Here is a 21688-nt window from a genome sequence, read left to right as displayed (position 1 = left end):
AATAAATAGAGTATTGCATTTAATGATAATTTTGATAATCTTAGCCCTTAGAGGAAAGTCTGGAGTTCTGGGCCTCTTTTGGTTACACGGTGATTTAAAGACCACCCTGAGGTACAAAAGGAGACACAATTTTTAAAATGACACATCATATAGAATACATACACACAGAGAGACACTTGTATTTTTAACTATAAGGCCTACTGATCTTATTTTCTTTGTTGGACCACATTACACTAGACTGACTCTTGTCAGATGTATTACAACTAAGGTGGGTAAATACTAAGCAATTGTCTAAAAAAAGAAATCTCTCCATATTTTATAAAACCCTGCCCATATGTTCTCATTATTTTGGAAAATCTTTGGTATTTATAAAGTGTTCAGTCAATATTAACATTAGTTTGTTTTTTGTGTTTTTTTAATCTTCATATTGCCCGAGTTTTGGAAATTCAGGAATGAGTTTGTAAGCAAACACTAAGGTAAAGGATGTTTACATTCATATTTGGAAGAATTCTATGCTCTTAAGTATTTTAAGGCAAATGTGAGTTTTCTTACTTGCCTGGTTGCCACTTCAGCCCTTATGAAATGTTTGTGCCCCATTTTCTCATAAGTGACATAAAGAAAAGGAATTTGCCAAGACACATGTGCCTGGCATAATTATATTTGCAGTATGCCAGCACTGCTGGGAATACCATTATCTTGCAATCTGGTCACTAGTACTGCTCTTCATAGCCTTGTCTTGCTGTAAATAGAGATATTTTACTAAAAATATTAAGACATGGACCCTAGAAAACTCCCTAGAAGCCTGAACTATTGGAACAGAAACACACTAAAGAACATGGAATTGCAATGTGATGGTTCACAGATGTTAATAAAGTAGAGCAAAGAGTGTTCTTGTAAAGATGTTTGTGTCCAAATACTTATAACAATTAGCTTTCTCTGGTGTCAAACAGGGAAAAAAATTCCCAAGTTAGGTATATTAGGTAAAGGATTCATGTTGATAATTATCGCAAAAATGATGTGCAATAGGTGGGAAGCTTCATTGTTAATTTGTTTCTTTGTTTGTTTAATACAAATATAGGTTATTTTAGTTGAGGAAGATTATCCCGTAGCTTCAATAACTCATTGTAGTTAAGACAGGGACAGGGTAGTCCTCAGACCTAACAACAGCTAATTACACACATTATGAGAGGTAAGAACCATCTCTGTGGTCTTTTTAACATCTTTAGTGTGTTTAGATTTTAAAATAAAGATTGGCAAACGCATTATTTAGTGATTAAGAGTAAAATTTCAAGGATTTGTAAAATTCACAATACATGTTTTTATTAGACTTTCACTGGACTTCTACTTAAATATCTTGACAGGCACAGAATAGAGTGCTACACTTTGAAAAGCACACTGAAGGCTAAAAAATGAACACAAAAATGCATCAAGTTCAAATAAGAACTGTGAGCTTCTCTCCCCCTCCCTCTCTCCCCCTGCCTCCCTTCTTCCCTTGCCCCCCACCTGTGTATTTTTATTTAATGGTTTTATTTTATTTTTATTTTAAGGATAGAAAACAAACCCATCATTATGTAGAAGAGCAGGAGCTTGAAATTTTGGTCCTTCTGTCTCCATGTACATTTTTGGGATTACAGATGTACACCTGTTCTTTATGACATGCTAAGGACTGAAAGAGGCTGCAACTCTGCCTGGCAAGTACTCTACCAATCGAACAAGATCCTCAGTTTTTCTTAACCCATGTCAGAAACTAGATCACATGCCATTTTTCTTCAAATTTCTAATTTACTAATAATTTATTTACATTTCCACTTTAATACTATCGTTTAGATTTTATTTAATTTTCATTCAGCTGGGAGATTGGTTTCTTATTTGATAGTACACAGCATTTAATGTCTATAGCAACATAAATCATTATGTGAGAATAGGGATATACACAAAATCATGCTAAACTATTTTTTAAATTTATTTTTATTTTGTGTTATGTATGCAAGTTTTCATGTGTACGTATCACTGCATACCACAAGCATGCCTTGTGCTTACTGATATGAGAAGAGAGCATCCAACCCTCTGTGTTATAGTTAGGGTTTTATGGCAACTCTTATAAAAGCAATATTTATTTGGGGCTGTTTACAGGTTCAGAGATTCAGCCTATTATCATCAAGGCGGGAACATGGCAGCATCCAATCAGGCATTGTTCAGGAGGAGCTGAGAGTTCTACATCTTCATCTGAAGGCTGCTATGAGAATACTGGCTTCCAGGCAGCTGCCATAAGGGTCATATAGCCCACACTCATAGTGACACAACTACTCCAACAGATCCATACCTTCTAATCGTGTCACTTCCTGGGCCATGCATATACAAACCATCACACTCTGGGAATGAAGTTACATATAGTTATGAGGTACTATGAGGTTATTCTTTTTTTTTTTTTTTCATTTTGTTATTAGATATTTTCTTCAGTTACATTTCAAATGCTATCCCGGAAGTTCCCGATATCCTCTCCCCACCCTGCTCCCCTACCCACCCACTCCCACTTCTTGGACCGGGGTGTTCCCTGTATTGGGGCATATAAGGTTTGCCAGATCAACCAGCCTCTCTTCCCAATGATGGCCGAGTAGGCCATCTTCTGCTACATATGCAGCTAGAGACATGAGCTCTGGGGATACTGGTTAGTTCATATTGTTGTTCCACCCAATATTGTTGCAGACCTTGAGTACTTTCAGCTCCTTGAGTACTTTCTCTAGCTCCTCCATTGGGGGCCCTGTGTTCCATCTAAGAAATGTCTGTGAGCATCCACTTCTGTATTTGCCAGGCACTGGCATAGCCTCACAAGAAACAGCTATATTAGGGTCCTTTCAACAAAATCTTGCTGGCATATGCAATATTGTCTGCGTTTGGTGGCTGATTATGGGATGGATCCCCTGGTGGGGTAATCTCTGGAAGGTTCATCCTTTTGTCTTACCTCCGAACTTTGTCTCTGTAACTCCTTCCATGGGTACTTTGTTCCCTATTCTAAGGAGGAATGAAGTATCCACTTATGATAACCCATGTCATCTGTAAGAGCAGCCAGCCTCATAACTGGTGATCCACCAGTCCAGCCAAATACTTAATTTTTAAAGCAATTAACAATCTCTAATTTATTACCATCACATCTTAAAAATGAATATATTTATGAACAATTAGTTCATAGTTTATTGTTAATTTAGTTTTAAACATTGTTACAAAGTTATAGCTATATTTACATGAAGTTCTTTATAATGAATAAGTCAATTTTTGATAGGTCTCACATTGAAGATGTTTTGCTCATTTTAAAATTTTATTAAATTTTATTATTTTATCTCATTTAATAGTATTAATAATTTATTGAAATCACCATAACAGGAGTTTAGTGTAAATAAGGAAGAAAGAATGATAACAATTTCTTGATATGTAATGTTTAATCCTTTAGTAGAAAAACGAAGAAGAATATTATTGACTGAAAAATGTATATGCTTTCTGGATCCCTTACAACATCTTTATATTTGAAGGAATGGTGGAGTGTGTGTTTGCATTAATCACAAGTACACTCAAATACTACCTCTAATGAAAATAGCATGTTCCTTCTCAATAATTTCTATCTCCTATTATCCTTCATTGTTGGAGGCAATAAGACTTTCACCCATACTAACAGATTTATACTCTGAACTGAATTGATGGCTAGATGGATATATGTTTAATATACTTTATATAAAAGGAGTTGACCATTTTCCATCTAATTTTAATCTGTTATTTCAAAACCTTCTTTCTGCTATTCTTTATCATCTCACACTTCTGTGGTCTTGTCCATTCTTACTCAGTACTTTGGGAAGCAAGGGTAAGCTACATGATGTGTTTTTCATCTTAATTATTTTTTCATGTATTAAAATATATGCAGGATAAAATAAACAGTAAATGAAGTGCTTTCTGTGCAAGCGTAAGGATCAAGTATTGTCTACCGAGTGCACATAAATGTCTGAGTAAGACTGTGTGCACATGAAATCCAAACTGGACATTTAGCCAAATGAATCACTGGCCAGCTGGCCTAGTGCACCTGGTAACTCCAGGGTTCCAGTGGAAACTACTTTCTAAAAACAAAAAATGTAAGTATCTGCTGAGGAGGATATGAAGTTGTCTCCTGGCCTCACCTACATGTGCACATGCAAGAGAGGAGAGGTGCGTTCACACATATATCCAAAGCACATGTAGGAAAAATGTGGAATTCACACATAGACACAAGACACAAATAGAACAAAAACAAATGACAAAACATCCTAGCTCTACGGTAAACACAGCAACTGAAGATCAATCTTTTCTTTAAGAGGTGTCATGTGCTGTTTCAACATTACTGTTTTCTGTAGCATTTCCTAAACATGATGTGCCCGTACCATCTGTTCAGTTAAAGATCCTTTGCTTTTAAATACATTGTGCCTTTATGCCCAGAAGATTTTGTGATGTTTTATTTTACGGTCATCAACTTTTCCACCAATCTTTTGTGGTCCTCGCTAGTGTCCATGGCCAATTGAGGGGAGCGCATTCACATTCCAGCTGTGTACTAGCCGTGATGAAAGCCTGGTTTAATATAGACTGATGTAAACACATATTAAAAAGAAAGGGTAGCTAAGTTTCTCTTCATCTGAAAGAACAGTCTCTACAGTAAGGGAGCAAACTGGAATGAACCACATTATATGAAGTTAGAATTAGAAATATCAATGCATATTTCTTTCTTTCATTAATTTCTTTATTCATTTTACATCCTGATCCCAGCCCCCAGAGTCCTCTCCTCCCACAGACCACCCCTTAACCCCCCCTCCCCTCCTCAGAAAAGGTAATGGTCTCCTTGGGAATATAAAGTCACTGCAGGACTAAGGACATCCTTTCTCACTGAGGCCAGACAAGGTGTCTCAGTTAGATGAACTGGATCCACCAGCAGGCAGGCAGGTAACAGATTCAGGGAAAGGTCCCACTTTAGTTCTTGGGGGACCTGCATGAAGATCAAGCTGTTCATCTGTTACATATGTGTGAGGAGCCTAGGTCCAGCCCATGCTCACTCTTTGGTTTTTATGTATAATAACAATTGTACATTGGAAATGAATACACACAGAAATATGTTCAGGTATACACTAAAAAATTAAATAGTAAAAAGAATATCTACAGAGTAGAAAATATTGGCAGAACATGCAATAAAAGATCTGTACACATGTGTTTGGGCAGTGGGAATTTTTGTGTAAGTTGTTTGGAAATAATAACGGCATCATAATTTCTGCAGCAGTATTTTGTCTGAAATATGTAACGTGCATTGAATAATAGAGGATAGCACATTAATGCAAGTATACATGCATATTAACTGACCTATTTTCAGAGAGGCCAATGTAAAACAACTTAATAAAACTTTGGTACTAAGGTCATATTTACAGTAGTTATGCAAAGAATATAGAGGAAAAAGGCAACTGAATGTGATGCACATTATAAATTAGGTCCTTTCTCATCAAGAATATTGAGTTCCTATTGGTGAAACTTGAGATGTGAGGCTTACGTTACATTGATGATTCTTTTTTCATGTATTGAATTCGATCCTCAAACTCACATCAGAAAATTTCAATATTCAAGGTTGATGGGACATCAGCTTTGCAATTTAATATCAATGCAACATTGTTAGAGCCAAGATTATTTGTGAAGTACTGGGAACTGACCTGGCTCTTCAGATTGTTTTGACAATTAAGGAGAGATATCATGAGTGTAACAGTAATTCTTTAATGACACCGCTATTCAGAAGCACTTGCTACCAAAAACATCATCTCTCCTAAGTTACTCTAAAAGTTCACGAAAATACTTTCACCTCCTTGATAAGATAATGTTTGGCTAACCCTGACAGTAAGAATCTCTATAATATAATATATTTTGCAGCTAACACCTATAAGGTAAGTGTTACAGTAATTTTCTCGATTATTTTAAATAAATTCTCAAATCGACAAAGGTGACCTTGAACTCCCAAGGCTCCTGCTTGTGATGCTGACAGACACTAACCACCGTGCTTGGTTAAGTTGTTATCCTTTGTAATAGATTTGAAGTGCTTTGGTACAGGATATTCCTAAATTCTTATAGCCATTTCTGGTGTCCATTGTGGGCCTGAATATTCAAAATTTAGTATTCTCTATATTTGTAACCTTTTAAAATGGTCACCCTATAAAGGTTTTCATCCATAAATGCATTAGTGTTGGTTTCCCTGTTATTCTTCCTCTGTCCTAAATCAACTATTCAGCAAACAACTATTGAGGATATCTTTGTGATTGCACTCAATAAATGAATTTTGAGTATATCTTTATCATGATTTGACACATGCCTACTGAGTTTTTAGCACTGGTTATAAGTGCTTTATTTGTGCATATTTCAAGGTCTGGAAAACAAAGGTGGCATGCTAGATGATGATGAGCTTGAACAATCTATACTTATCCATGAAGTACTTAGAGAATAGACCCATACTTTGGGTCATCAGGTCTTGACAGCAGACTTACAATTGTATCCATGAATAGTAATAAAGACATTCAAATTAGTCAAATGAATGAAGAGGATTTCAAGCTGAAGCACCTTATAAGTGGTGAACCATGACCATGTGGAATAAGAATGTAATTCTTTTATTTATTTATTTATTTATTTATTTCCTGTGAAAGTTCATACTCTGGGTAATGAGCAGCTAGATATGGGAATATGGGAAGGAATGTTTAATAAAGGCACAAGGCTGTAGGCAGTAGTAACACACAGAGAGAATGAGGAAAGACAAAGGCCTTCTCTCAGGACATCATGTTTATTGTCCTACTAGGAGTATCCTTACTCAGAATTCATACCTGAATAAATTTTTAAGCCTATGTATAAATTTGCATATTATTTGATAACTTTTAAATTATTTTTATTCATTTTACCTGTTAGTCAGGAGTCTTTCTGTAAGAAAATATTCTATAAATATTTTGAGCATCTATTTAAGGATAAGTAAATTCTTGGTGAGAAATATTACAAGGTCATATCTAATAAACCCATGCACTCATCTCATTACCTAGTGTCTTCTTTCACATCTTTCTCAGCTTTGATCTTGGTGGCCTCACTTATAGCGACCTGCCCTATCCACCAGTGTTCACACAGTCAAACGCACGGGTGTCATTGATTTATGAATTGCTGGGAAGTTAAAGGATCACATTCAAGGGCCACAATGACTGCAATATAATAAATAATAATAATAATAATAATAATAATAATAATAATAATAATAATTGTAGTAGTAGTAGTAATAATAATAGAAAATGTTAGAGTCCCCAGTGTTAAAAGTAAATGAATAAAAACTCACAACCAGAAAGGTGAAATTCAACATTCATCTTTGTAATCTTTCTGGACCTCATGAAACTGAATCCAACATATCCCCAAGCTCTTCATAACACCTCTGAGTTTTACAATAATTTATTCATGAGTCTAGAGACTTTTTTGCATCACTTAAATGTACCATATCTCGACTTTTTTTTTTCCTTTCCTTCTTTCTTCAGGCTCATCTCGCTCCTTTGTAATTTATTTGAGTATTTTAGTGTTTTAGACGATTGTGGATTAATGATGCATTTAAACTGCTTTACAATGACCTTAGGCTAGGTAAATTACTGAAGTAGTGCCAGCCACGGATATTTATTTTCATGGCAGTAAGCATTTACTCTCTTGTTTAACCACATGGCACACAAAGTAACTGGTTGGCTTAAAATATATTCCATAAGAGTTACAAATAAGTTTTATTGAGGAGGAAATAGCTGTTTATAATATTGGCTCTACTATAGGCAATATTTAATTATATTTTCACTATGATTGAATGACTTTTTTCCTGGCTATTAGCATTATAGTTTCAGAAGACAGAGCATCCTTATCCACGTCTGTTCTTATCTCCAGACTCTTTGGATGAAATGCAACATGTTGTCATTATACATGCAGAACTCGATAACTATATTGAAGAAAACCTGGACAATATCACCAGCAACCCTGCCTTTGACATTGTTAGAGCATGACTCTGCCACACTAGCTTTGGGGAAGGTTCATGCCTGTTCTGATCTTCATGTCCTCATCTGTAGGTGGACACACCTTATGGAATGGGTTACAAGACATCATAGTAATAATTTCCTTGTGGTGCCAAGAGCCTTAGGTGAGAAAAGTAGACGAGTGGCCCTTGGTTTCTCTACCAGATGGCACAAATGGAAAGCATTTTTGAGTAGCAAAGCAGAATGTCCTGGTAGCTCCCAACTAAACATTGCCCCCTTGTGGCTTTGTTTTACATTCATGTCCTAAAACTAAAAATCAAAGTTTGTGAACTGTCCAATCTATTTTTTTTTCAAGGTTATGTTTGTTTATGACCTCATTCACTCACCCCAACCAGAACATTCTATATACTTATTTGAAAAAAATTGTAACAGTAAATGACAGAGAAATTTATACTGGACCCCTCTTGGAAAAAAAAAAATAAAAGGTCCCTTTTTCTTACAATCGCAGTAGAGCATATAATGGTTTAGTGAACTCATGTGACCTGAAATTTTATAATTGTGTGTACTCAATTTCAAAAGTCATTGTTGACATAGTGCTCTAGAGATCTTACATAACATGCCTGAACATGTGGGTTCAAATCCCAGCACTGAAAAAACATAGTGAAATAAGGAAGAAGAAAATATCCATGCTTTTTTACTTGTACTTGAGAAGTTTCAAACACCTACTGTTTGAAGATACCATTTCTGCTTACTATCAGAAACCATACAGTTCTTTGCTCTCTGGCTTCCTTAGTATATGGTTATAAGTATAACCCTGGCCTGCACACTGTGTTTATTTCCATGCACTCAAACTGTAAGAGACTGTCAACATGATGAAACAATCATAAGGAAGAGAAGCTAAACTCTAGCTTCTTAATAAATGTCAATGGAGAAAAGAGAATAGTAACATAGCTATCACTGAAATTTGGTTATTTAAGAAATAAAATTCATTGGAAACAACATTTAACTTACACATAGCAGCCTTATTTATAATAGCCAGAAGCTGGAAAGAACCCAGATGCCCCTCAACAGAGGAATGGATACAGAAAATGTGGTATATTTACACAATGGAGTACTACTCAGCTATTAAAAACAATGAATTTATGACATTCCTAGCCAAATGGATGGACCTGGAGGGCATCATCCTGAGTGAGGTAACACATTCACAAAGGAACTCACACAATATGTACTCACTGATAAGTGGATATTAGCCCAAAACCTAGGATACCCAAGATATAAGATACAATTTCCTAAACACATGAAACTCAAGAAGAATGAAGACTGAAGTGTGGACCCTATGCCCCTCCTTAGAATTGGGAACAAAACACCCATGGAAGGAGTTACAGAGACAAAGTTTGGAGCTGAGACGAAAGGATGGACCATCTAGAGACTGCCATATCCAGGGATCCATCCCATAATCAGCTTCCAAACGCTGACACCATTGCATACACTAGCAAGATTTTATCGAAAGGACCCAGATGTAGTTGTCTCTTGTGAGACTATGCCGGGGCCTAGCAAACACATAAGTGGATGCTCACAGTCAGCTATTGGATGTATCACAGGACTCCCAATGGAGGAGCTAGAGAAAGTACCCAAGGAGCAACCCTATAGGTGGAACAACATTATGAACTAACCAGTACCCCGGAGCTCTTGACTCCAGCTGCATATATATCAAAAGATGGCCTAGTTGGCCATCACTGGAAAGAGAGGCCCATTGGACATGCAAACTGTATATGCCCCAGTACAGGGGAACGCCAGGGCTAAAAAAATGGGAATGGGTGGGTAGGGAAGTGGGGGGAAGGGTATGGGGGACTTTTGGGATAGCATTGGAAATGTAATTGAGGAAAATATGTAATAAAAATATTAAAAAATAAATAAATAAATGTCAATGGAGAAAAGAGAATAGCAACATAGCTATCACTGAAATGTGGTTATTTAAGAAATAAAATTCATTGGAAACAACATTTAACTTACACATCAAATGTAAATTAATCAATATTATATTGCCTTATAAAATTTATAGTTTAAATTAATTGAGCTATTAAAGTCATGTGGAAGAGCAAATAAACTCGTCTAAATTTTAAACTTTTGGATTATATAACTGACAAAGACATCATTAAGATTGGCTACTGATACTGGTTTTGGTAAAAAGCATTTAGGCACAAACGGGAAACCGGAGTGTGGATACCTAGTACTCACATGAGGGAAAGCACAGTCCAACAAGAAGCTATGTCAGCAGTCCAGGAATCCCAGGAACAGAGAAACCAGATCATCAGAGAAAGCTTGTTGAGGAGACTAGTCTCATCGAGGAGATCTGGACTTGACACAGATGCTCAACATCAAATAGTGATGTGGAAGACTGAGCTAGGTTGACTCTTGCCATCAGTCTTTTGCCTCCACACACTTGCATGCAGTAATGTAGTTATATGCACAAACCCACATACACATACAAACATACACACAGACACACACATATGTGATATATATATGCATATCACACATACGAATAAATGGAAATGAATATATCATTATGTCAAAAACACAAATGTGAGAAATTAAATGCATGTATCAGAATTTTGTACTAAAGCCAGATGTCAACTTTTTTCTTTGCATGCATGTGTATGTATGTATGTATGTATGTATGAATTTATTTATTTATTTTTGGTGTGTGTGCATCTACAGTGACACATAGCTTGATTTTTTTTACCATGAATTATTAACTGTCTCAGGAATTCCAGTGGCCGTAGTATTTCAACTGTCTAAGCCCTATGTAATTTCAGATCTATCTCCAAATAGAATTTTTCTTTATCAAGTACATCTTAAACATGGCCTTACAATCACTCCTCATTCATGGTGAGAATATTAACTATAATAAAGAATGAATGATATTTCCAGCCTAAAATTGATATGTTTGAATCTGCAATTTAACAAAATTCTGAATTGTTATTAATATTATTAGCAAAAATTTATATAAAAAATCTCAAAGTGATCGAAGATTCAATTTTTGGTGACTAAAATGTTTTCATGTTATAACTCTCAGTAGAGGGAAAATGTGAAATTGAATTCTATGAAATTGAAAAGCTAGTGATTAAAATATAGACGATTACATAATAACTCCTGTAAATCAAGGCTTAGGGGAGTATTGGGGGCAGGAAGATTGTGTCAGAGAGTCATAGAGTTTGTTGTGAGGTTGTGTTTCCTACTAATGTCAGAAGCAATAAGTATAAAGTTTCACCAACATGACTCTGTAATCATCAGTTGAACAAGGACAGCAATTAAAGACATCCTAAGGTGGACAGCAGAGAGACCAGGCGTCTTCAAACCTTCACAAAAACTTCAAGCAAATAAGATGTGTTGAGAAGGGGAAAATTGTTTGCCCAAGGAAAGAACACAAAAACTGGTTATCTAATATCAAGCCGCCATACCTAAAAACATACATATATGTAAAGTTATACAAACTGATTTACATATATGCATCTGATGTATGGACTTACCAACAATTAATGAAAGAAGAGGTCATACATTTGAGAGAAAGCAAAGAGTATATGGGAGTGTTTAGAAGGAAGAAAGGAAAGGGGAAATTATATGTATGTATATATCCTGAAAAAATAAATACATACTTAATAATTATTGTAGAATTTAATCAAATACTTCAGATTTAATTATTTGGTTGACATATATTTTTACTTAATTTAATGAACTATTTCTCATTTACTGTATTTATCAATACATCATTTGTGATACCTATGTCTGTGGTCATAGGAAAGTTGTTCTATGTAGTACAATGAGTATCAAAGGTTATCAACTGATTTTGTTAACACACATGAGTAAAAAAAATCATACCCAATCTAGATAAATTAGAAAAAAATATCAAATTTCTAGAAATAGGGAAATAATTCACAGGTAATCTATAAATTAATTATAGGAAAATTGTTGATATATATAGATAATCATAAAAGCTTTTCATTTTAATTTAATATTTGGTTGACATAATAATTTTGTATATTGTTGGGGTACTATATATTATCTCAAAACATTCATTATGTGGCATGATCAAATCAAGGTGATTAATATTTTTATCTCTCTTATAATTTTAATTTGTATCTATTATTTTATTTTTTAGGTTGAGTTAAAATTTATAATAGTACAGCTAATTCTATTCTTCAATGGCAAACAGTCCCTAGATCTTCTCATTCTTTTGAAGTCTACTTTGATGTAGATTACTCAAAATCCATTTGTTTAGCTTTCCTTCCTTTTCTTTTCCTTTAGTACTCAGATTCAAGACCAGAGTGTTGATTTTTTTTCCCCCTTCACATGTTAGAGAGAATATGTGACTATGTGATTTTATGTTTGGCATTTTTCATTTAGTGATAGACATTCCTTAGAACATGAAAGACAAATGGCTAGAAAATATATGAGATAATCCTAACATTAGATGTCAGGGAAAGGTAAATCAGACCCACAGTGAGATACTGCGCCATGTCTGTTAGAAAGGCTGCTATGAAAGGGAAAAGAACAAATCCTTCCATAAAGTTGTGGAAACGGGGGCATCTTAGTCTAATGTAAACTGGTGCAGAGCTCAGAAAAACCAGCTTGGTAATTCTTCAGAAGTTAAAGATGATTTAGCAGTCTTGTTTCTGTGCATAGTCTTCAAGAAATGCAATCAGTATTTGAAAAAGATATCTGTAGACCATGGTTTTTGTGAATTTATTCACAATAAGTTAAAAGTGGACTTATCTAGGTGACCATTATCATCAGAGTGGTGGCTCACACCTTTAATACCAGCACTCAGGAAGCAGAGGCAGGAGTTCAAGGCCAGCCTGGCCTACAGAGTGAGATCTAGGACAGCCATGGTTACATAGAGAAACTCTGTCTTGGAAAACAAACAAACAGATAAATAACTTAAAAGAAAAGAAGACAAAACAAAAAAACCTTCATTTTGATCTTTGATTGTTCTATCACTGTCCCAGTAAGACTGTGCACTCTCTGTCTCTGCCTCTGTCTCTGTCTCTGTCTCTCTGTCTCTCTGTCTCTGTCTCTGTCTCTATCTCTCTGTCTCTGTCTCTGTCTGTCTCTGTTTCTCTGTTTCTCTCTCCTCTATCTTAAATAGCTTCTCTCTTTTTTTTTCTCTCTTCTCCTGGGATTTGGTCATATCCCATTTTGTCAAATCTTTCTTTGATTCTTCACTTTTTCTGACACCAATTAGACATCACTTTCAAACATTGGATGCTGCCTTCTACAAACAAATATTGCCTTCATTGTTCTGGATTAAATGTGTATACCATCCCATCTTCCCTCCCCCTACTTCTATGATGGTGTTTCCCTTTCTAAGAAGGACCAATGCACCCACATGTTAGTCTTCTTTCTTCTTGAGCTTTTGTGGTCTGAGTTGTATCTTGGGTATCCAGAGCTTTTGGGCTAATATCCACCTATCAGGGAGTGCACACCATGTGTGGTGTGATTAGGGCAGATGATGTTTTATAGTTCCATGTATTTGCCTAAGAATTTCATGAATTCATCATTTTTAAAAGCTGAGTAGTGCTTTGTTGTGTAAATGTACCACCTTTTCTTTATCAATCCCTCTGTTGAAGGACATCTGGGTTCTTTCCAGCCTCTAGTTATTATAAATAAGACTGTTATGAACATAGTGAAGCATGTGTCCTTGTTATATGTTGGAGAATCTTTTGGGTATATTCCCAGGAGTGATATAGCTCAGGTAGCATTATGTCCAATTTTCTGAGGAACTGAAAAACTGATTTCCAGAGTTGTTGTACCAGCTTGCAATCCCACCAACAATGGAGGAGTGTGCCTCTTTCTCCACATCCTTGCCAGCATCTGCTGTCACCTGAGATTTTTATCTTAGCCATTCAGACTGGTGTGAGGTGGAATTGCAGAGTTGTTTTTATTTGCATTTCCCTGATGACTAAGGATGTTGAACATTTCTTTAGGTGCTTCTTGGCCATTCGATATTCTCCAATTGAAATTTTTTTTTATTTTTTAATAGGATTATTTGATTCTCTGTAATTTTGTAGGGAAAACCAGGAAAGGTATAACAATTAAAATGTAAATAAATAAAAAGGGAAGATGACTTGAATATGTGATTTAAGATATATATGAGACAGATTTTCTCAGAAGTTGGTAATTATAAATTTGGCTGGCTGATTCCTTAAGATGTATTGTTATCACATCATTTTTTTATTTATAAAATTTGCTAAAATATAAATAAGTGAATAAATAAATAAATAAACAAACAAATAAATAAATAAATTGTATACTAAGGGAAGCACTAGAAACAGGGTTTTTCCGTAAACAGAATCTCAGCGTTTACATTGTGATCAAATATCCTGGAACATTTCCCACTTACTTTGAGGCTAGAACTTGTGCACAGTTTAAATTTTTAGGAGAGAAACAATCATCAAGTCTACAAACTCATCAGTCCGAATGTCCTTATGAAGATCATTTGATTTGATGGTACTTCATAACTGCAGCCCTGATCATCTGTCCTTCAGCAAGCCTTCATTTCAACACCAAGGTTTTCAGTCTGCTGGTCTGATGGGCACTCTGTCCCTTATTAGCTGGTTTGTTGAGCTGTCTCCATGCAGAGGGAGTCAGCTTTTCACATCTTCTGAGTTACTTTTATTTTATGTTTCTTCCATCCTTGAGTTATGCCTTTCACATCAAAGCTTCTCTTACTCAGATTGGATCTTTAAGAATTTTGATGGAACCCATAGTCTTCAGTAGGCAAGATGTCTTCCCCAACTTAACTCATTCCCTGAGTTTTATTCTGATATTAAAACATCTATACAGAGAAACCCTGCCTCTAAAAACAAAACAAAACAAAACAAAACAAAACAAAACAAAACAAAACAAAACACCTTTAAAGTATACAAGTGAATCTAATTCAGCAGTTATTTTCTCGAATCTATTGTCTTTCAGCTAATCTTATTTCCTCTTTTTATTTATCAAGGTACAATTAGATCTTTATGAGTCAGCACATAAACGAGACCCTTAGGCATTCTAATTCCAAAGCTAGCTCTTGAACTTGGCTTGACTTCAGAGAGCCAGGCTCTAGCCCAGCCAGCTGGGCTTTGTACCTGATTTTCACTGGACTGTTGATCTTGATCTTCAACTGCATTAGATATCATAGGTTCACAATTAAGTAGTCACTGTGCTCTTATTTCTTCTGTCTTTTGTCTAGTAATCCTTTGTACTTTCATAACTGTTTTGTTCTTATTGTACATCTATTTTCAACCTTTTTTGAGAGGAAAATATGCATATTGAAACTGAAAGTAGGGAGGGCTTACTCTGGTGGTTATAATTGCAATGAATACTGTGATGGTTTTCCCAAGTAACATTACTCTCCCCTGAGGGCCTTTCCTTCAACTTGAGGGACTTGAAATAGAGTTTCATTTTTTTAAATAAAAAATTATCTGTTCATATAATTAAAATTGTCTTTGGGGTAACTTACTGCATTTCAATGATGATACACTGTCTCAGGGGCTCCTACATTGGTTCTTGCTCTAGGTTCCAGACTTTTGTCACTTGGAGTCTTCTCAAACTCTCTGGGTGTGCCACCAAACACAAAGAACTGATTTTTCCTCTGGAGACTATCTTAGGCAAATGTCTCCTCTGTGGCTTTCTGTCAGATGTGTCCTGACTTGCCAACATTTCTGATGTCTCCTGAACCTTGGTGGGCTTTTTCCAATCACATTGGGTATCAGATGTCTCCAGATATTAATGTAACTTTTATTCTCCTGGTTGTCATCTCAGAGGCATACTGCCCTGTCTGCTAACCTAGGCCTACTCCTGGAAGCTTCTAGCCTCCATACAATCTAATCTTGTCCTAGAATGTTTTCAGCCTTGGAAACTTTTAATGCTGAACAAGCTCAGCCTTTATTTTTCTTTCTGATCTCTGGCTGGCTGATACAATTCAGCTGCTCTGACTCAAAATTTCTCTCCAAGCTGACTGTTCCAATTTAGCATCTCTCAGTTTTGGGCTGAATTGCTCTACTTGACCTCAAACTAACTCTGACAATCTGTTCCAATCTTCAGGCTGCTTTCCATTCTCCGGCTTGTGTGTCTTTACGTGTATCTAGCATTTTCTCTCTTCAACCTATCTCTGTAAAACTCTCACAATAAACTGCACTCCCCCCTTTTTTTGTGCTGCTCTGTATAAAGTAGTTTCTCTTCTCCTGAGAGTTGGGCATATTTTATTCTGTTACATCTTTCTCTGATTCATTGCTTTTTCTGCCCTTAAATTAGACATCACTCCCAAAGAGGGGTGCTTCCTAATACAAAATCATTTTAACTTCATTGTGTTGGATTAAAGGTGTGAACAATAGGCTAAGCCACACCCTAACTAAAAACAGTTTTTTTTTTTTCCAGCAAATAACACCATCCCACAGTCTTGGGGTTCTCAGTGTGATCCTGCAATATAGTAATATTCTAATATATATTCTACATATATATTCTAATATGTAATATTCTAAAACATATGATGATATATAATATATGGTATATACTACATGGTATAAGGTATATAATAAATATCATATACAATATATACCAAATGATGTGTATATTATATACATCAAAAAATATAAAAGATTGCATTTAATCTCTTTCCCTTAGAACATAGACAAAAGAAGACACTTGTGTGTGTGTTCTACCCCAAGCTTGTTTAAGCAGTTTCTTTTCTATTTAAATTTATATTCTATTTATAGTCAATCCAAAATTTCCTTAAAAAGTATTATACACCACGTGTTCAATATAACCCATTCAATATATCTTCAATTCTGCTCAATATTGTCACTATTCATAGGCAAGAATGCCTTGATTCCCTCATGACTACCTCAGAATACTTTTCTCCCTTTAATGAAACTAGCTTCATTAAAATAGAGAAAAATCATATGGTATATGATATAATAGTTGTACAATATATTTAATAGGAAATATATACATGGTAGAATATTAATCAGCCATGAAGAAACATTACATCCTTTCATTTTCATCAAAAGAAACAGAACTGGGAGACATCAGACTAACTGAAGCAAGCCAGGCACATGGAGTCACAGGTGAAGAGATACTTAGATCAACTCTGCAACTCACTACAACTTTTGCCTTTCTGTATAAAAATCACAGCATTGATCTTTTCTAGAAGATAGTCTGAATAGCTTCAACATCTAAGTAGTCTAAACTTTCAATTGAAAAAAAAATAACTTGAAAATACAAATATGTCTCCTTAAAACAGCACACAACCACAAAACTCAATGATGTTAAAGCACATTTTTCAAAATCTGCTTTACAAAATGATTTATTGAAGTGCAAGCACAATGATAAATGTTTCTCACATGCTAATTGTATTCGTTTGTTATGTATTCATTATTTGCCTAAGTATCATTTGCACATCAGTAGAATGCCTAGATATTTGCAACAGTAATTAAATTTTATTTATATTTTTATTAATTTCTTGAAAAACAAGTAACTTTTGTATGTATGCTTTGTTGTGGTGGTGGTGGTGTTACACAATTATATGCTCCAAGTGTGGGGGAAAGAATATATTTTACTTGAAATAATTACTGGAAATGTGATATTTAAATGTCTCAACTGAGGTTTGCTGAACATATTTTGTTCATGTGTTTGTGCATATTCTTGTGTGTGAAGTTTCATGTGTGTGTGTGTGTGTGTGTGTGTGTGTGTGAGTGTATGACATTTTCTTTTCTTTGTGGGCCTTTAATTAATTAATTAATTAATTTACGTTCCAGATTTTATTGCTCCCATACAGGTCCACTCTCCAACTGTTCCACATCCCATACCTCCTTCCCAACCCCTCAGCCCCATCAAACCAGACCTCTAAACTCACTGTGGCATCCAGTCTCTTGAAGGTTGGGTATATCTTTTCTGACTGAATTCAGACTCAGAAGACCTCTGTTGTATATGTGTAGGAGGCCACATATCATCTGGTGCATGTTGCTTGGTTGGTGGTCCAGTGTGTGAGAGATCTCTGGGGTCCAAGCTAATTGGAACTGTTGATCCTCCTAGAGGGTGACCCTCTTCCTCAGCTTGTTCCAGCATTCCCCTAATTCAGCCACAGGGGTCAGCAGCTTCTGTTCATCTGACTCTTTCAGCTGCTTGTTGGGTCTTCTGGAGTGTGGTCATGATAGGTCCTTTTGCGAGCACTCCAGAGCCTCAGTAATAGTGTCAGGCCTTGGAGCCTCCACTTGAGCTGGATCTCACTTTGGCCCTATTGCTGGAACTTCTTTCCTTCAGGCTCCTCTCCATTTCCATCCCTGCAGTTCTTTCAGACAGGAATAATTGTGGGTCAGAGATTCTCCTGTCTCTGCCTGTCCAGCAGTGTGAGTGTATCATAACACATTATCCTTGGCTATTTAAGTGACTCTTAGCATTAAACAGTTACTCATGCTTGAGAGATACCTAACTCAGAATAAGATTCTTCAGATATTAACAACCTGCTTTCAAAATTTTAGTTTTACTTTCTTTTGTTTATTTAATATTTTATTTCCTAACATGAAATCACTAAAATTATATAAAATATTGCTTTTAATATCTCTGTTCCTTAGAGCATACACAAAGAAAGATACTTGGGTGCATACTGCTACAAGCTTGTGTAGGTAGTTTGTTTTCCATTTAAATTTTTCTACTAATAGTCAATCCACAAGTTCCTTAAAACTCACTGGATAGCACATGTTCAATAGAACCCATTTGATATATCTTCACTTATGCTTGTCACCCCTCATGGGCATGAACGCCTTGCTTTCCTCATCAGACTGTGTTCCTCCCATTTAAAGAGTCAATATGTTAACTCCAAAAACATTGCAATAACAAAGAAAATTTCCATTAGCTGAGAATCAAATTGTGCATGCAAGGCAAGAGGTTCACCACTGAGCTACATCACCAGATGCATTAGTTTGGTCTTTAATGCTCTTTATACTAAGGATTGTCTGAAACTTCTATGTCAGCACTATAGCTGGATGCAATTTGTAAGCTTTAAAATGGAATATTATGTTTGAAAGTTCACCTGTGTTGTATATGATAAATTTCTGTACAAATAGGTAATTTTATAAAATACAAGTGGATTGGCAACAGCAAATAGAAATTTTAACATGACAAAGAAAATTAGCATATAAATAACATAAAACTCGATGAATCAAGAAGTAGAAAGGACACATTTTCTTGTCAGACTGTAGTAGACATTCCTGTTGATGATCTAATTAGTGCAAGTATAGAGGTGGGAACAAATGCCTATCATATTAATAAATGTTGCTGAGTAGTGGCATATGCCTTAAATCCTAGCACTTCAGATGCAGAGGCTCATGAAACTCTGTGAGATCCAGGACACCCTAGTCCTTGTAGTAAACCCTTGTCTATACAGTGAGTAGGAGGCCAGTTAAGTCTGCTAACCCTAAGACCCTGTTAATTAATTAATTATAAATAATAAAAGTGAATTTTTGTCTTCTGTCTTCACTTAATTTTTCTATGAATTTTATTATTTTATTAATAAATTTAATATTTCTTCGATTCTTTTTTGACATTACAGTTATTATCCCCTCGCTGTCCATCCTCTGACTGTTTCTCATCCCATTCCTCCTCCTGTCCCACCCCACTACCGTCCCTGTCTCCACAAGGATGTCCCCAACCTCCACCCCTGCCCCATCAGACCTCCCATTTCCTGGGACCTCAAGTCTCTCCGGAGTTAGGTACTTCTTCTCTCACTGAGGTCAGACCAGGCAGTCCTCTGCTATATATATGTCGGGGGTCTCATATCATCTGGTGCATGCTGCCTGGTTGGTGGCTCAGTGTCTGAGCAATCTCAGGGGTCCAGGTTAGTTGAGAGTGCTGGTCTTCCTATGGGGTCGCCCTCCTCCTCAACTTCTTCCAGGGTTTCCCTAATTTAACCACCGGAGTTCCTGGCTTCTTTCCATTGGTTGGGTGAAGTATCTGCATCTGACTATTTCAGCTGCTTGTTGGGCCCCTCACAGGACAGCCATGCTAGGCTCCTGTCTGTAAGCACACCATAACATCAGAAATAGTCTCAGGCATTGGAGCCTCCACTTGAGCTGGATCCCAAACTGGGTCTGTCACTGAACCACCTTTCTGTCAGTCTCTTTTCCATTTTTGTTCCTGCAGTTCTTTTAGACAGGAACAACTATGAGTCAGACTTTTGACTGTGGGATGGCAACCCCATCCCTCACTTGGTGCCCTGTTTTTCTACTAGAGGTAGTCTCTACAAGTTCCCTCTCCCTACTGTAGGTCACTTCATCTAAGGCCCCTTCCTTTGTGTCCTAAATGTCTCTTACTCTCACCTCCCAGGCCTCTGGTACATTCTAGAGGGTCCCCCCCACATTCTATGTCCCAAGGTTGCCTGTTTCCATTCTTTCTGCTGGTTCTCAGGCCTTCACTCCTATTCCCCCCAATACCTGATCATGTTCCACCTTTCCCCTCCCTGTCCCTTCTCCCACCCAGGTCCCTTCCTCCCTCCTCCACACCCATGATTGCTTTCTTCTCCCATCCAAGTGAGATTGAGGCATCCTCACTTGGGCCCTTTGGCTTGTTAACCTTCTTATGTTCTGTGGATTATATCCTGTGTATTCTGTACTCTTTTGGCTAATATCCACTTATTAGAGAGTACATACCATGCAGGTCTACATACTAAGAATCTGTTAATTAATTAAGTAACAATATTTTTATGAGTTTTAATATAGTTTTCAAAATATACTTGTTGATATGGGTCCTATCTAAATTTATAGTTCTTCCATTGTTTTTTCCTGGTCTTAGACTTCTGCAGTTGTAACTTAACATGGGTTAACACTATAGTAACCAAAAATTTCAGCTATTTAAAGACTACATCCTACCCATGGTGTGTAACAAGTCTGTTTTATATGAACATAAGGCTCATGTTTGTACAGTGTATAAGTCTTCTAATGTATGTACTGATGTACGGTGGAACTTCATATCAATGCAGTTATAGAGGTTTAATGATGAGGTTTTAACCATAAGTGTTTATTAGTCTTATCTTTTAAATTCTAGAAATAAGTTGTCACTCTTACTATTCCTGGGTCATTTGGAGTAAGTAGGGTCTGGAGTTAATTCTTGGCACAAGATATGATGCAAATTACTGTTCTAAAAATATAGAAATATAGAAGCATAGGAGGAAAGATGTTATAGGGGGTTTCCAGAGGTCAAATCGGGAAAGGGGATAATATTTGAAATGTAAATAAATAATTAAATTATATATATATATATATATATATATATATATATATATATATATATATATATATATATGCATATACACATGCACACACACATATATACATACACACACACACACACACACACACACACAAATTTATCCATTTATCCTCCTCTTTACCATTTGGTTAATTAAATCTGCTACTATTTTGTTATTTTTATTAGAGGAGTTTTTTGTTTTATCTTCTATGCAGGCCCCCTCATTACCTTAGTAGGAAAGCCTGGCTCTTCTGAATCCTGCCAAGTTTCTGTATGGATAATAGAATTTATGGTGTTTTTGGTTCCATCTTCTCTTTCAAACTGCAAGCATTTATTGAAGTTGTTTTCAGATGTGAAGTTTGGAATAGCATTATGCT

The 21688-nt window shown here is 36.0% G+C and overlaps 1 protein-coding gene across 3 annotated transcripts in view; it reads left to right on the top strand.

The window, feature by feature from the left end:
* The window catches only part of Galntl6 (UDP-N-acetyl-alpha-D-galactosamine:polypeptide N-acetylgalactosaminyltransferase-like 6), a 1140043-nt gene that overhangs the window by 17703 nt on the left and 1100652 nt on the right, over positions 1-21688 (top strand). The window lies entirely within an intron of this gene.

The sequence above is a fragment of the Mus musculus genome, chromosome 8, assembly GCF_000001635.26.
Source record: "Mus musculus strain C57BL/6J chromosome 8, GRCm38.p6 C57BL/6J".
Lineage (NCBI taxonomy): Eukaryota > Metazoa > Chordata > Mammalia > Rodentia > Muridae > Mus > Mus musculus.
The sequence above is the reverse complement of the archived record's forward strand: the minus strand, read 5'-3'. Positions and strand labels throughout refer to the sequence as shown.